Below are 17,565 nucleotides of genomic sequence, written 5' to 3' on the forward strand. Positions count from 1 at the left end.
TCCAACATCACAGGATAAACATTACCATTCCAAAATGTCTTAGTGAAGAAATCCTGCACTAAAGTAAGACCAAAAGCAAGCTGGGCAAACTCCAAACTCTGCATCTTCATGTTTGATGTTAAAGCACTCTTCATATCTCTAACTCCTTTAACCCTTGATGATTGCATCAAACTTCCTTCCCTTGATCTGGTTCCACCCCCTGTGAGAAGCTTTCCCTGGCAGGTGTCCCATGGCTCTGGCATCTCTAACATCTTGTGGTATCCAAGCCAATGTCTGGGATCCACACATGATCTCTGGGCTCCTCTAAAAGACTTGGGTCATTTATCTAGCTCTGCCCTCCATAGCACTCTAGGTTCTGATTGACTTCATTCCACCGATACTGCTGTTCTTGGTGGTCATCCCAATATGCTGGTGTCTTCTGTTTCATCTAGGCTTCACCAATGTCTGCTCATGGGCTCCCTTCCTGGTGCCAAGCCTCAGTTTCTTTGCATGACCCCCTTTAGCCCTGGGCTGTCAACTGCAACTGAGCCTGTACTTTCACCAATGACCTTCTCTGGCCTTTCACAGTGCAAAGCCCCAGCTGCTCTCCATGACCCTTCAAAACCAGTACCACCTGGGTGACTATTACACATTAACAAGTCCAGCTGCAACATGAGGTACAACTTTGGTTATCTCTGAAACATAGCTTCTTTGCGCTCTCAGAAAACATATCCAAGAAGATTTCATCTCAGTGATACTAGTCTCTTCTTAATCACCACTAATTTCTTTATTATTTGTTCTATTCTCACAGTCTTTGACAGAAGTTGGGGATGGTGGGTGTGCAATAATTTACTATGTTTTACATCCATCAGGTACATTTTTGATTAAAAAAGGTTATAAGATACTTAATTTCCACCATTGGAGGAAAGATTAGGAAAAATATGGGGCCAACATAACTATCAGAAATGGACCCCAGTTCATTCAGAACTATGTCTCTTACCATCGATGCTAAGTCATGAACTGAGAGAGGGATAGATTTCCTCGGATCCCTTCGGCTTCAGACAGTCCTTTTGCATTCACGTGAGTCACTATATTTCCATTTTTCTTTTAGCGAGACTTCAAGCTAGTTCTCATTACTGTCTCATCCATAAAGCAAAAAGCAGCTCCATACCACTTAAATATTCAATGGATGCCTATTTTTGAATGTAAGAAGTATGATGCCAATACTCATCTGAGAGAGAGAGGCTTGGGGTTTTCTGAAACTTCTTGGTAATGGTATCAGAGCAGAAGCTGAGTAATTGGAGCTGTCATGAATCTAACAGTAGGGGACGGGGGAGATGGCTCATTGGCTAAGAGCTTGCCATGCAAGCATAGAGACCTGAATTCAGAACTCCAGAATACATGTAAAACTACATGTGGTTGCAAATGTCTGCAACCCCAGCATTGCTCTTTTGAGATGGGAGACAGAGACAGGAGCATTCCTGAAAATTCATGGAATAGCTAATGTGCCACACAGTCATGGTTAACATGAGACACCGTGCCAAAGAAAGCAAAAGAGGGCTGGCACCTGACACTGTCTTCCAATCTCCAAAAATGCCCAGCCTCATCCATGCACCCACACTAAAACACAAATGTGCACACACACATATGCATTATCCACACATATCATGAATGGGAAGACATATAAGAGATATAAAAAGACTCATGCAAGTCATCCTAACTTGTGACACACAGAACTGCTGTTTATATTCTGGATGGTGATGATGAGAAGAGAACAGAAGTTCATAAAGAACTTTTGATTATTTGGTACAGATAACATACCCATCTATGAGCACATATTCATGCAAAGGATGTGACACTTGAAGTTGCAGTTGTTTTAACCAAATCACCTTCTGTCTCTTGTCATGGCTAGATACCTGTGTTAAGGATTTGGTTTTTACATGATTTGAAAAAAGGTGGAATTGTCTTTGTGGTGAGAGGAGTGTTGCCTTCAAACTTTTAAAGAGCTGCTTGAATTAAAATGAATTGGCAATAATGGGTGGGAAAAGTCTATGGTACATCAGCAAGATCTGTCTTAGAGTCAGCTTGCCTTGCTGAGTTGACTATGAATCACCTGTGGATTACTTGTGGGATGCTGTTAAGCACCAATAAGAACTTTGGCCGTGTCCTTTCACTCTGTGTACTCAGTCACCTGCCCCATTCACTGTCAGCTTCTAATGAGATTTCACTTCCTCAGATCATTACTAGAAATAAGTCCCCTTGTAAAAATTAATCTATTGGTACAACATAATACAAAATTTCAATTATTCATTCATCTTATTTATTACCCTGTATGTAGGGATTTTAAGTATCTAGCTGTCCTGATTTCAGAATGCATGTTTTTATGATCACCGAGAAAGAAATAATAGTTTAATATGCTTTTTCTATGACACCTTTTAAAAAAACACACGCACTTTTTCATTTGGAGCATAAATTAAGATAAGATTGTACACAGTTATTATTCTAGTTTACTCAGATAGGAACGTGAAGAGAAGTATAAGTCTTTATGGCTACAAAATGCTTCCTGATGTGCCCTAGTTCTGCTGCTTGCTTTGTTTTCACTGAAGTTTTAACTGACTTTGGTCTTTACATGAGGTCATGTAAGAAGTGTGTACTTTAGAAAGATGGAGAGCATCTACCCCTGTAAGATGCTCTTCTAAGAGTTCCACACAGGAAGAACAACATCAGCTGGCTGTGCCAGCCAGTGCTCCCAGGAACTAGCCCACAACCAAGGAGTGTACAGGATCCGTGGTCCCAGATACATAGGCAGCAGAGGATGGCCTTGCAAAACTTGTTGTGTCCATAAAACTGGGCCTACTGAATAGCCATATCCAAAGTGTCTGTCCCAGCCAGGAATTGGGGCTAAATGACCAATAATTGGTTTTGTGAAAATGTAATGCATGGGACTTCCAGGACAAACATGAGAAAGGCCTATGGACTTGCTATAAGGAAGAGACTAGGTGATCCTGGCATTAATGACAATTATCTTCCTGTGTATTCAGCTTGGGCTATGAGTTAAATTCTTGCATTTTTGCTGAAAAGATTTATGCCCATAGTAGTCACATTAACCACTTGCCTTTTCCTTAGATTTTCTGTTTGAAGTTAATCCTCCTTACTGTGGAGGATAGGAGCATGAAATGAGCTGGGAGGCTCTCCCTTTCTACTGTATGTTAAAAGGCCCCTGCTGTTTCTTGAGAGCAGTTCAGTCATTTTCCCTCTCTTGTCTGGATCAAAACAAACACAATGCACAAAGCTTTGTTCTTGTCCAAGACTCTCTCCATTAGCTTCTAATACAAAACTGGACATTTTAGAAAGGCCGTTGTTGGACCTGCAGTGAGGGGTGAGGCACTAAAAATAAGTACTTGCTCATTCTGAGGACAAGGGGTCTGTCTCCAGCAGCCATGGCAGGCAGCTTGCTAGGACTTGCACTTCTAGTTACTGAAGCTCTGATGCCCTCTTCTTGATTCCATAAACCAACACACACACACACACACACACACACACCTTCATAAAATGGTATATTATTTCAGATGAATCATTGACTGGAAGGACCACTGGGCTAAAGGCAGTAGATCTTCTTTTAGCTGTTAGGCATTTTAAAAGGTATTTTAATCTCACTGAAAACTCAGTTTTCTCATCTATGTTATGGGTTTTATAATGTCTTCTGGGCTTTCCTCAACAGATAAGGGATTATAAGTGACGAGCATTCAAAAGCCATGGAAGGAATACTACTCAGCCATTTAAAAAAAATGACATCAAGAAATTTGCAGGGAAATGAATAGAACTGGAAAAAATCAACCAGACCAAAGAAAGACTAAGATGGTATGCATTTGCATATATGTAGATAGGAGTTAAGTCAGAGATACTTAAGCTACATTCTGTAGAACCATAGATGTTAGTTTTAGAGTAAGTGATAGGGAGGACAGATAGACCTCCCTAGGAAAGAGAAAAATGAGCAGTTAGGATTGTTCTAGGCAGGGGACAGGAAACAGGGATTAAGTAAGGTGGGGGGGATGGGAATATGGGAGAGAGAGCTGAAACTGAGAGCTATTTGAGGGATAATATGGAAAACTAACGCAGTAGAAGTTTCCTTAAACATACACATATATGAGGATGATCTAAATGATATCAACCACAATTGAGGAAGATGGCATCCCAACTAGACGTCTCTCATCACCAAATGAAGCTTCCATTGCCAGGAGTGGTCACTTCTAATCAAGTTGTTGGCCAAAGGGGTCCAATGGGAATGTGCAAACAATGCAGGCTGTGGTCAAGGCAGTTGGTTGTTCTCCACAAAGTGAAGGCAAGGCTTTCTTGCTGCAGACAATATCTACACAACACAGTGACCATGGAGAAGTTGATTTGGTGCCTCTATCCAGACCCTCTACCCTTCTGGACTAGTGATCAAGGTACTTGTAGGTACTCTGTACCCAAACAAATGAGAAAGGAAGACACCACATTTTAGTTTTGTTTTTCTAAGATATGTACTTCTATAGCACAATTTTAGGGCTTCCAATTTCTATTTACCAGTATACAATGTTTAATATTTCTTTAAACAGAGATATTTTCCTTTGGAATTAAAATTATAATAATCTTACAGTAATATTTAGCTCAGAAGTCATTTATTTAAAGTGTAGAAATGAGGAGGCTTTTGTTTTAAATACCATATATATCCAAAACCAATGTAATCAATATAACAAATGTTATATTAAGAAAAAGAAAAGTGGGAGTAATACAAATACAATATGCTTACACATGAGATTATCAGAAAAAAACCTTTTGTAAAATGTAAAAATAAAAATAAGATTTGTTCAGAAAAAGATTGATTATAAATTTAGATGTTTTGATAAGATTATTTAACTTTTATTTTAAAAGTGCTCAGATTTTATAAGGATTTATCCTCCTTTCTTTTACAAAAATGAATATGTTTCCAATATATTTTTACACAGGTATATAATGCAGTATTTAGCTAATAAAATATTTTTAACAATCAAGAGGTACTTGGGGATATTTAAAGAAGAGAAAAATGTTTTAAAATTTATTTATAAAGCAAGATGCCAAGTGTATACGAATGAGGAACACAGATAGCCAGTGTACTGATATATATAATTTTGCTGTTGAAAGCATGATGACTGCCTCAATTATCATTTTCTAAGAAATGCATATATACACATTATATACAAATACTTATTTTATTTGCATTTTCCAAATTTTTATTTGTTATAATTTTATAGTAAAAATAAAATACTTCAAGCCTATTACTAGGTCTGTCTATTGTTTAGTTCATGATAGCTAAAAAGAGAGAAATGATCTTTGCATCTATTTACAGTTACTTATGACTGTTTTGTCTGATCTTTCTGACATAGCTCATTTGAAAAACATCATTGAATGCTTTTTAAGTAGGAAACATTCAAGAAAGCATGTTTCACGTATGTGAATTAAGTTGAGGTCTCCTTTTATACAGAATATTAGCTGAGGAGGGGGCCTCATGGGATCAGGAGGACTAAGAGGGATCTCCTGATCCTCAGAGGGGCAGCACTTGACCATGAACCTCATTTAATTTTTATTGCTATAACATTACAGGCATCTGTTAATATATTTTACTATTTATAGAACTATCTTGATAGAAATATTGATTCATAGAGAGGTGAGGATAGAGAGAATTGAAGAGAATATGTTTTGGGGGAGTATCCAAGAAGAGTGGAAGGCAATTTACTATTAACCTGTAATAAGTTCTTTCTGATAGCTGTCTAATTCGTCCAGATACTTTGGTCATAAAATCCCACTTACAAATGAAGGGAATATCCAGTATCAATGCCTTCACCACTACAAAATCTCAGAACAGTATTGCAAAGAATTCCGTGCTCTCAGAGCAAAAGATCAGGTTGACATCCAAGTAGTCACCCAGATGAGCAGTTCCAAAAAGCCATGTCATGAATGGCAACCAGATAGACCCTATTTCTACATGGTCGAGCCTCAGAAGGTCCCAGTGTCTTCTAGTTACAAGTCAAGCAAGTAAAACGAAGTGGAGTTTACTCCTAAAGAAAAAAGAAAGTGCATGCTTAAATACAAATGTGGTTTTGACAGGGAGAGGCTCTGCCAGAGCCTGACAAGTAGAGGCAGATGCTTGCAGCCAACTATTGGACTGAGCACAGGGTCCCCAATGGAAGAGTTGGAGAAAGGACTGAAGGAGCTAAGAGGATTTGCAGCCCCATGAGGGGAGCAACAGTGTCAACTCTCCAGATACCCTAGAGCTCCCAGGGACTGGACTACCAACCAAAGAATATACATGGAGGGACCCATGGCTCTGACCACATATGTAGCAGAGGATGGCCTTGTTGTACATCAGTGGGAGAAGCAGCCCTTGGGCCTGAGGGGGTTCAAATCCCCAGTGTAGGGAAATGCCAGAGTGGGAAGAGAGGAGTGGATGGGTAGATGGGAGAGCATCCTCCCTCATAGAGGTAGGGGGAGGGGAATGCGATAGGGAGTTTCCAGAAGGGAGACCTGGAAAGGGGATAACATTTGAAATGTAAATAAAGAATATATCAACAAAAAATGTCTGTAACAAAATATATGTTTTATATCTTAGAAGACATTATCAGGCACTCACCCATTTTCTGTTACTTTTGAAACGTTGAAATATTTTCCCTATGATATTTGGATTATTTTAAAACCATAATGCAAAATGACCAAATTCTATAGTACTTCATTTTCTTAGGCGATCAAATGAATATTTTTTTCAATCATAAAAGTGGGTCAAATTATTCTAGAGGACAATGCCAACAGAACATTCCATGCTTGGATATTGTCTTCTTGAATTTGGTTGAGTGATGATATTGTCGTACATTTGAGCTACTAAGCCCAACCCAAACTTTGGATTTAAACATATATATATTTGTCTCTTTGGGAAAGCTGAATGCAGAGATTCTAAAAGTTATGCTTCCCCTGGGCATTCTCTTATTACATTATTTGGCCAACACCTACTATGCCCTACTCTTTTAGAATAGAAAACAAACAAATAAACAAAACAAACAAGAACAACCAAGCCAAACAACAACAAAGCCATCAACCCAGGCGCAGGCTAACTTTCAGTAAGCTGGGTGGAGCACGTGGTACTTCATTACCCATAAGGCAGTGCGACAAGTGGCGCTCTGCTTTTCTCCGCTCTGAGGGCAGTCATCTAGCCATTCCTGTAAGTATTGGGGAAAGACGTGCTAGATCAGAGCCCTGGACATTCATTCATTGCTTCTGAGATAAAGGAGGGATTCCATATTAAGTCATCTGGCTGGCCACAGCTTTATTTTAAAACAGTGACAGAATAGAAACCATCGTGCTAAAACAAACAAACCAAAACCAAACAAACAGACATAGAGAAAACAGTGACTAGGCGAAGGGGTATGATTCAGGTCAAGGGTCAATGGTTGAAATTTCTTTGACATTAATAGTACCCAACACGAGGAAGAACGCAGCACAATACAGGTTACCAAGTGAACCCTGGTCATTAGTCACAGCTCAATTACGTGGCACTTCAGTCCTATTAAGAGTCAGTGGTGCCTGTACTTGGGAAGACTTTCTTTTTTGTCCTCTTTACTTCTAAACCCTTAATAAACAATAATATGTCAGCACCATTTCACAAGATGTACAATAAACTGCTTTAAAACCTGCATCAAACATCACGTTGATGTTGACATCACCGGCCAGTGCTTCCTGGTAACCACCTGATTGATTTGGAACAATCTTCGTTCCAAATTTGTCTTTGTGAAGCTGAAACCTTGGCAAGCAAAATAACATCGTCTAAGCCTGCAAGGCTTGCTAGGGAGCCTAGTCTATGGTGCTATAGATGGATGAGTTTAAAAGGAACTTTGCTAAATTCACTTTTCTTCCCCTTCACTTCCCAACTCATCTTTACCCCCTACCTAGTAAACCAACCTTCAAGCGCTGAAAACAAAACAGAAGGAATTAATGGCTCCTGTTCTGTTTCATTATTTATGCCCCTCTCATGTTCCATACTAACCAAGGGATGCTCTTTGATGATTACATCTCCAAAGAACATTACTGTGATCATGGGATGTGCTGGGGAACCATAGATAATTAATCAGTCAAACTGAGAGATATGGATAAGAATAACTTTCATATTTTTGCAAAAAGTAAATTTAATGCATAAAACCTGCTAGGAACTGATTAACCAAATAGATCCTCACACTCAGAGCTAAGTTGTTCAATAGACTAAAGCTGATTGCACCCCTATGCCTTCAATCCAAAAAGAACATGAGTGTCTAGTTTATGTCTGTCCTACTTAAGTCTTTCATCTTAATTTCAATAGTACATATATTTGAGAACTTTTTTTTCCAGGCATGACAGTTTTTATTATCCTAACAAATCTATTAGGAAATGAACCACCAATTTACTTGACATATTTTCTCCTTGTTTTGTAACATGGCATTTTCAATCATATCTGTAAAGTGGAAGCAGAAAAATTCTATAGTCTTATGTTCATAAACCCATAGAAATCACTGCAAGTGTTCTTCACCCAGGCCTTTACAGGTTAATGGCTGTAAAGGGAAATTTGCATGATGGTAAGAAGGCTAGGGTGGCATGGATTATAAAGGAACCAGTGACCTTTGTCTTCCACAGCAGCTCACCATGGAGAATTCTGGGAGCTTAATGGAGAGGAAAAAAAGGAAGAGAGAATTGAATGGTCTTTTGTTTCTGGGGGTGAGAAAAAGAAAGAGAGAAAAGAACAACCAACAAAGACTTGTTTCCTTTCCCCTTTGTTAAATGAAAGACCTTCAGAGCTGATTGAGCTCTTGCATGCTACTGTTTGAGACCTGTAGGATGGTGTTCTGTGTGGCTTTGCTCTGAAGACACCAAAGGATGCTGCTACTTTTGAAGGTTAAAACTACTTTGTGGTGCGGAGGGGAACTGTCTAAAGATTTCTGATCCTTGGGAGAAGAACATCACACTCTCTTCTCAACTGAGGCTTGCTTTAAGGAAACAAATTTGGATACCGGCTTTACCAATTTGCCTTGGACCAGTGAGGCCAGGAATATTTGGGAACAGATGTATTGAGTCCAGAATGAAAGAAGAAAAGGCACACCTGCTTTCTCAGTGTGTGAGCTTAATTGTCTTGTGCCTAGTCCTCTCTCATATACATCTCTATCTACACCTATAAATATATGGATAAATATAAATAAATAGTTGGGAGAGAGAGAGAGAGAGAGAGAGAGAGATGCGTGTGTGTGGGTCCTCTCACTTCATTTTTTTTTCTGTCCTTGGAAAGTGGTTTTAAGAACTGTTACACTCCCTAAGTCTGACAATTCCTTAAGTTAAAATAGAAGAACGACTTCTGAGTCTTTTTATTTATCTTTCCAAACGTATTAATTCCTCTCAGTTCAATGCTCCTGGAAAGATGTGGGGGAAGAACAAAACATTACTACACTAAGGAAAGCACATTGTAGCAGTTAGTCTATTTCTTACCCTGTCTAAATGGGAGATATGTGGGAAAAGGGTTGCAGGATTTTTCTGGAGGATAACTCAACTAATCAGAGAGTGCCACAGAGAAGTTTTCATAAGATTATTCTAATCATTTCAGAACATTTTAAAAGCTTAAAATAATCATGTTCACTGGGTATGGGTACAGGCATGTATTTCACTTTAAAGAGCACTGCTCAGATTTTCCAAGATCTTAGCATTACTATGAAAGCATACCTTTATAGTTTAAGTATAAGGTATGTTCTCTCTGTACATAGAAGCTGGCTTTTCAAGTTACTTCCATGGATTCATATAGGATAGGCCATGTCATACTTGCTTGGCACTACTCTCATGTAGAATGGAGCATAAAGGAAGGAAGTTAAACAATCTACAGCTTCAGAAATGATAAAATATAGCTCCCAGCTTACAGTGGGAGACTAGTTTCCTGAGGACTGTCTGATTTGAAATGGCTCAAATGTTAAAGCTATGGCTGGGCCCAACTTACATGTATAGCTCTTGTCATTAAACTTCAACTTCATGTGCCAGGCTGGACTGTATATTTCCAAAGAGGAAATAATACAAAACAAACTAGGAAACTTTTGTATAAAATATGTCATTCACTATATGTTGTGTTAAAATAGCCCCATGCTTTTCTCTTCACTTCACAGAAAACTGTATCAGGTAATATAACTTTGGGACATTTTAAATACCACAGGCCACTTTTCAAAGCTTATATGATTAACAAAAGCTAAAAACATCAATGGCAGTTTTAAATTTTTTAAAACTTTATTCTTCTCTCATCCTTCATCCTGAGCACAGTTTCCCTTCCCCCCTTCTTCCCAGTCCCTCTTCTTACATCTCTCTTCTCCCCATGCCAAACCCACACCTCCTATGTTTCCTTTCAGAGAGACCCTGGCATCCTTAAGAATAGACAGAACAGCCCAGAACAAAGGTCCACATCTGGGAGGGAGAAGCTACTCTGTTTCCCTGGGATGCACAGATGCAATTGTCACGTTTCTCACAAGACCGTTCAAGGGCTGTAGAAGGTACTCGAGAAACAGAGCAGAAGCTCAGATGTGGAGAGCTACATCACACTTTAGCCAAAGGCTGCTCAAATTGAACCATTTGATTTAATCTGAAGAAAGGAGAGGAAGAGTCCTGGGATGGCGCCTTCCCACTGAAGAGAAGTATGCTTCGGAGTGGCTGAAGGTTCTGGGGAGGCATATGCACGTCACGGAAACACATGTAGCAAGCCTCTGGGACTCTCCTTTTTCGTACATGCTAATGAAGATTAAAGTGTAAGAAAGTGCAGGCATCAGTTGAACAGATAATTAATGATGATTGATGATTTACTTTTAATTTATGCCACATGATTAATTCAGGTGAAACATGCAGATGCTTAAAACTTCTGGAGTCGGGAGATTGTTTAATGTGCACCAAGCACCATCAAAAGTACAACAAAGCACCCGCTTGCTGCACAGTGATGCTTGAGGAACGACTTCCGTCAGGTAGGTATGGAAAGAGAAAGCCTCCACTATTCAAAATAATCAACTTTATCTTCTAGGATTACATTTCATGTTTACCTGTTTATCTTGGTTATTCTTTTATTTCCCAAATGTCTTTCCTGCTATCTTGGCTAAAATCTATTCCAGCAATTCCTTTCTTTGTTTTCTTACAAAAAAAAAAAATATGCAATTTGTTTTGTTTTGTACTGTACTCATGCATCCTTGTTTGCATAGTCTTATTAAAATTGTTCTTCACATTCTTCTCCAGCTTGTAAGATAGAAAACACTCTCTCTCGTCCTCTTTCTCTCTCTCTCACTCTCTCTCTCATGTGTGCTGCATGCGCGCGCTCGCGCACAGGCGCGCGCGCGCACACACACACACACACACACACACACACACACTCGCACACAAACCCTGACAGTTGCAAAGATACAGTGGTGACAGCAGTAATTCCCAGACAAAAATATTTCAGAATTCAGGCTGTAAATCCAACAGAAGCAAGCACATCAGCACTTTCTTCTTCTGCCAGCGCAGCAGAGCTCTGGGCCACGCAGGTTGTTGCTGTATTGTGTGGAAGTGGTGTGCCAGTACCACATCAAATGATAAGGCTGTTTACAAGTGGTAAATTTAAGGCCTTTATGAGCCCTCAGAGTTTATCTCTCTAAGGATGGCAGAACTTGAAAAGAGTACAGGATTTGGGATTTAACCATCATACTGGAGAAAAGCTTAATGCCTCATTTGCTGACCCAGAGCCTAGATTGAGCGTCAGTAACCAGGCAGCCTCTTGGGCCCGAGTTCCAGAAGGGTATTTACTGCTACATACATTGGGAAATAGACAGAAATTCTGAGCTGGGCAATTCTAAAGCTTCCATGTACCCAGTGAGTCATGTGGGAAGGCTCTGAATTTGGTTGGCTCCAGGAGCCTCCTTAGCAAACCTCCTCTTCGAAGTTAACCTCAGCAGCCTTTGCTTATTGAAGGATTTCTATTTAGGGGCTTTTATGGCTCATTGGCACCGACACAGAAAAGTCAACAGCAAACATTTCTCGTAGTAGCCACAAAATATTCACAAACGTTGCCAATGCGTCACCTTTAAAGCAGTGTTTAATTTCTACAATTATAAGACAACTGAATGAACGAACCCTGAAGTAGCAAAACGACGAGCTATGAACTTCACGTCATTAATATCACAGTCCCAGTGTTTGGGTAGTTTATCTGATACAACACAGGAATTGTGTCAAAGCAGTCTATGACATTCTGGAATTAATATGCATGTCTAACTTTGATATAAGTACTACTCAGACATATTAACATTTGACTTTAGATAGATTACAGAAGATGAATGAAAGGGTATAAATGGTGGTCAGTTTGTGTGAAACTGACTCTTACGCAATACGAGGAAAGCTTTAACACCTCTGACACGTGTTTTTAGTAAGAAAATAATCAGCAAACCTTTTAAAATCTTCATTCATAAGTCACATTCAACAGCTTAAGGCACAAGTTAGAGCCACAGTTTCTCTGCTTCATATTCTCTCTCTCTCTTTCTCTCTCTCTCTCTCTCTCTCTCTCTCTCTCTCTCTCTCTCTCTCTCTCCATTTCCCATGATCTCTATCTCTTTAGCTTTCATTGTTGCTCTCTCACTGTCTGAATCCTGCTGGTGCAGTAAGTTAGATAGCTGCAGATTCCTTGCTCTCACAGCTGCTGCATGCAAGACTTCTCCATCAAAGCTACCAAATATTTGCTTGCTTTCTATGTTAATCTCTCTCTCTCTCTCTCTCTCTCTCTCTCTCTCTCTCTCTCTCTCTCTTCCCCCTGAGGTTTAATACAAACATTAATTTTGTTAATCGCCTTCCAAAGCTTGCATCTCCAGGGATCGCTCATGAGCCAGCTGCCACCCTGGATGGCAGAGGGTAACTCCACCATCATGGCTGGAGCCACAGACTTCGGTAATTCAGGGACACAGAGAAATACATTCATCAGCAGGGATTATGTGTGGCTCGGAAAGGAGACTCATAAGTGCTTTAAATGTGTTAAAAAGGAAAAAAAAGGGCGGGGGGGGGCAAACTTCACCTAAATCTATGGGATGGCATTAAACAAAGAATATATAACAGTTTGTCAAACTCTAGGTCTAATTATATTTTAAAAGGTTTTTAAAAATCCACATGCTGACAGTCTGAACATCCCTTCGTGAGGAGTATCCAGTCTAAAATTTTACCACAAAAGCTAATGACCCTATTAACTCTAATTTGTTTACTCACCAGTCTGGAACAGACTCTTCCACAGGTACCTCTTTGATGTTCAAAATTAAGCTTCCTAGAGGCTGGAGAAATTAAATGCTAAAGGAGGTCAATTACACAACAGTTGCCTTGAAGACATGGATCGCCACTCCCATGTTGCTTTAAATTGACTAATTTTTTTTCCTTGATGAACAGATGAACACAAATACAACACGATTACTACTCCACACATGTTATACCCTCCTCCTGATTTGCTCCGATGTGATGGATAGCTTTGAATGAGTGCACCTGAGCGTGTGGGAAAGGACTTAATTAAAACCTGGCAATTTTTTTTCCCAAGGCTTGTACCTTGGGTAAAATCTGAAATGTTACACCCAAATTGAAACAAATCAAAGGGAAAGGGCATGTTTGATAATGGTGGAGAATCATTCTGTTATCACTTGCTAAGTCCCATATGGGAGAAAATTTACTACACAGGCTAGTGCATGAGAGTCGTTCAGGTTTCTCCCTGTGGTTCAGACATCAGCACTATTAGGAAATAGTTGTGAAGAGGAAAGAGCATTCTGGTTATTGGAAAATAAATGAACAAACCAATTGTAATACAACTGGAACGTGCTCAGGGAATAGACCCTACAAAAGAGGTGTGTTTTGTTAATATCTTGCATCCCGTAGCCGCTTTGTAATGAAGAGGAGCAAAAACATTTTGCAGAGGTAGGGCATTGCTCTGGGGTGGCGGGGATAAGTCTCGTACTTGCTTCTCTTTAGTGACAAGATAGTGGTGTGTGTGTGTGTGTGTGTGTGTGTGTGTACATGTGTGTGCGTACACATACACACACACACACAAGCTAGAAAAGATTTTTTAAAAGAATCTTTCCCTACCACTCTTCACCTTATCTTTTGCTTTTCTTTTTGTGTCCATGTCTGTATCCCATGTATGTGTACATGTCTGTGTATGTCAAGTGGCCACTTAATGTGGGTGTAAGAGCCACACTTGGTGCTTTGGAAGGGCAATAAAAAGTCATGACTACTGAACCCTCTCTGGAACTCCACCATGGTGGTTGTTTTGAGACAAGGTTTCTCACTGAATTGGAAGTTTGTTGTTTCAGCTGGAGTGATGGGCCAGTGAGAGCCCAGGATCTGCCTAGGTCCTTCCCACAACCAATGCCATGGTAACAAGCAGAGAGAGACACACTTGGCTGTTATGTGAATGCTAGTTATCAGAATCCAAGTTCTCATGGAAGGGTCCTTCCTTACTGAGTCATCTCCCTTACCCCTTCATTCACTCACTCAGAAACAGGTAGTCTACATATATATTTTAGGGTCTGGATATTCCACAAGATAACAGAACTGTTCATAAATCAAGAAAATTGGTCATAGGGCCAAAGAGAGTTCAGTGGTTCAGAGTACTGACTGCACTTGTAGAGGACCTCTGGGTTCGAGTCCCAGAACCCACTTGGCAGCTTCTGATATCCTGAAAGTCCAATCCCAGAGTTTTAAATGTGATGTTGTCTTCTGAGCTCTGTGGGAACCAGACAAGCATTTGGTGCACAGACATGCATATAAAACACTCAAACATGATAAAATATTAAAATCTACTTGTTTTAAAGAAAATAGGTCACAAGTTGAAATAGCCTAACCATTTGCTCGAAGAACAATTTTATCTTGCCCTCTAGTTCTTACTGAGTCCATAAAGATACTTGCTTTCATTGTTATCTACTTTCCTTTGTTACCTTCCAGTTTCAGGTACTAAGACTCTAACTGTACCTCCTTGGCTGCCAATTACGCTGCCCTTTAAAACCAGAAGCCAAGCCAAAGATTTTGAGGGTGTTTTACAATAAGTGAATGGATGGAACGTCACTAAGTGGGGCAGCTATCAGTGTTAGGCAGAGAAGTCTCTTTTGACAGTGGAAAACAATCAAAGCAGAGACTCATATTCATCAGAGTGCTGAGAGGATGGGACCACTTGGTCCTCAGCTCCCAACTGTGTACCCCTGTGTGGTCAAATTGTACACCACAGGGAACACTTTAGAAGGAGGGGCTGAAATATTGTCAGAGCTAGAGGAAGCAGGTTACTATAAAATGTTGTCTTCTGGATACAAAGGACCTATTCAATCATTAACACACAGCACCCATGGCCAGTTGCATGAGACCTGCACAAAAGGCTGCTTATTCAGTCATGGTACTTCCCTTTCATGATGCATTGGTTCTAACATGTAGTCTAGGCTGTCTATTCCCTAAGCCAGGGATGCTTGTGCCATCGCTGTGGTTTCCTATGCTAGGTACCTCTAATGTAAGGACATGAAATCCCATTATCTTTTTTATCCTCTATCAAAAGAGGCATTAAGATATTCTGGTTTACTATCATATTTATTATCTCTCTGCCACCACATCGTTAGCATGTGTTGCTTTTTAAAAAAACAGAATATTTTAAAGTATAGCCTGTAGAAATTGACTCATAAATTATGTTTTAATTTTTATCTGTACTAGAAAAGTTCTTTAAAAATCCATGCTGATACTATTATTCCTAGCAAATGGGGGAAGGGATTTAAAATTTTGTCGAAAAATAGATTTTATTATTGGTGACCTTAATTGCTCATTTCCTAATTGGTTTCTCAAGTGGTTTTCAAACTCTCTGAGTCTTTCACTAAGTTCTGGGCTGTATTTCTTATTTTACTTTTCTTCCTAGTAAGGAGAGGCAGGGCCTGTGTTTTGTATGCTCACAAAGCAAGGTCTTCGGTTTGATGATTTATCAATACATTCTCAATCGTATCTTTTAAAATATAGTATAAATAAAATATTAATCCAGAATTGTTCCTGTCTAAAGGAAATGCAGGGGAGCCGAACCTTAAGGAAAGGCCATCCAGAGACTGCCCCACCTGAGGATCCATCCCATCTGCAGACACCAAACCCAGTCAGTATTGCGGATGCCAAGAAGCACTTGCTGACAGGAGCTTTGGTATAGAGTCCTCCCCTGAGATGCTCTGCCAGAGCCTGACCAATATAGATGCACATGCTTGCAGCCAACCATTGGACTGATCACAAGGATCCCAATGGAGGAGTTAGGGGAAGGACTGAAGGAGCTGAAGGGGTTTCCAAGCCCATAGGGAAAACAAAACAGAACAAAACAAAACAAAACAAAACAACACCAACAATACCAACCAACCAGACTTCCTAAAGCTCCCAGGGACTAAACCACCAACTGAAGAATACACATGGTGGGACCATATGTAGCAGAGGACTGCCTTGTCAGACATCAATGGGAAAAGAGGCCCTTGGTCCTGTGGAGGCTCGAGGACCCAGCATAGTGGAATGCTAGGGAAGTAATTGGGAGTGGGTGGGTGGGGAACAACCCTCATAGAAGCAGGGAGGACTGAAAAGAGGATAGGGGGTTTAACTGGGAAGGCAGATAACATTTGAAATGTAAATAAATAAAATAACCAATAAAATAAAATAAAACAATTCATAACTTGAAAAAGTAAGGTAAGAAAAATAGGAGGAAAGCTACTTGGGAAAAGAATTAGATGATCAGAAATGGGAGGGGCTGAGAGAGATTTAACTGGGAAGGCAGATAACATTTGAAATGTAAATAAATAAAATAACCAATAAAATAAAATAAAATAATTCATAACTTGAAAAAGTAAGGTAAGAAAAATAGGAGGAAAGCTACTTGGGAAAAGAATAAGATGAGCAGAAATGGGAGGGGCTGAGAGAGGTACAGGGTCATGTGATCATAAGACTGCTCAAATCAAAATGAATGAAACCAGGTAAATAAATATACGTGTATAGGAAATCGGTATGGGTTGGGTGTAGGAATTCTGGGATTGGTATTGAGAGATTTGAACATCTACTCTGTCACTAAAATTTGTAACAATTTTTTTTTTACATCTGTGAAATAGAACTAATTGTAGTGCATATCACCTTAAAGGTTTTCAGAAGCAGTGTATATACAATGGTTAGAACGTTACATGGATCACCATAAGAGATCAGTATATATCAACACATATATTACTCCAATGAATGTGGTTAAGCACATACCTTCTCAGTTTGTGTCCTTGTACTCGTGTAGAATGGGCTTGAGGGCTAGTTTGATTGTACTATTAATCTATTTGGATATTGAAGCAAAGAGGGTCTACTCAGCATTGCTTCTGTACTTAACAAGCATTTGTGACCTTGTATTTATGTTTTTACATTACTTTAGCTTCAAAAACATCAAAATATTAATTTCGATGTATTTGCTTACCATGTGTACCCCTTAAGCATGGAGAAAGGAGCTGGGTGCACAATCCCACACCCAGCCATGGTTTTGTTGGCAATTGTGAGCCTGCTCAGAGAAGA

General features: G+C 39.6%; 1 protein-coding gene and 1 long non-coding RNA gene across 8 annotated transcripts in view; one reads left to right on the forward strand and one right to left on the reverse strand.

The window, feature by feature from the left end:
- Tenm3 (teneurin transmembrane protein 3) overlaps positions 1–17,565 on the reverse strand; it is a 1,297,160-nt gene that overhangs the window by 1,207,090 nt on the left and 72,505 nt on the right. The window lies entirely within an intron of this gene.
- 4930555F03Rik overlaps positions 1–17,565 on the forward strand; it is a 178,156-nt gene that overhangs the window by 61,869 nt on the left and 98,722 nt on the right. For 5 of the 7 annotated variants that reach the window (XR_001778771.2, XR_003947385.1, XR_003947387.1 and 2 more), the window contains one exon: positions 10,872–10,997. The exons of the other annotated variants lie outside the window; for them this stretch is intronic. This is a non-coding gene — a long non-coding RNA (RIKEN cDNA 4930555F03 gene). The remainder of the gene's footprint in view (positions 1–10,871; positions 10,998–17,565) is intronic. 7 annotated transcript variants of the gene reach the window in all.

The sequence above is a fragment of the Mus musculus genome, chromosome 8 (genome assembly GCF_000001635.26).
Source record: "Mus musculus strain C57BL/6J chromosome 8, GRCm38.p6 C57BL/6J".
Classification (NCBI taxonomy): domain Eukaryota; kingdom Metazoa; phylum Chordata; class Mammalia; order Rodentia; family Muridae; genus Mus; species Mus musculus.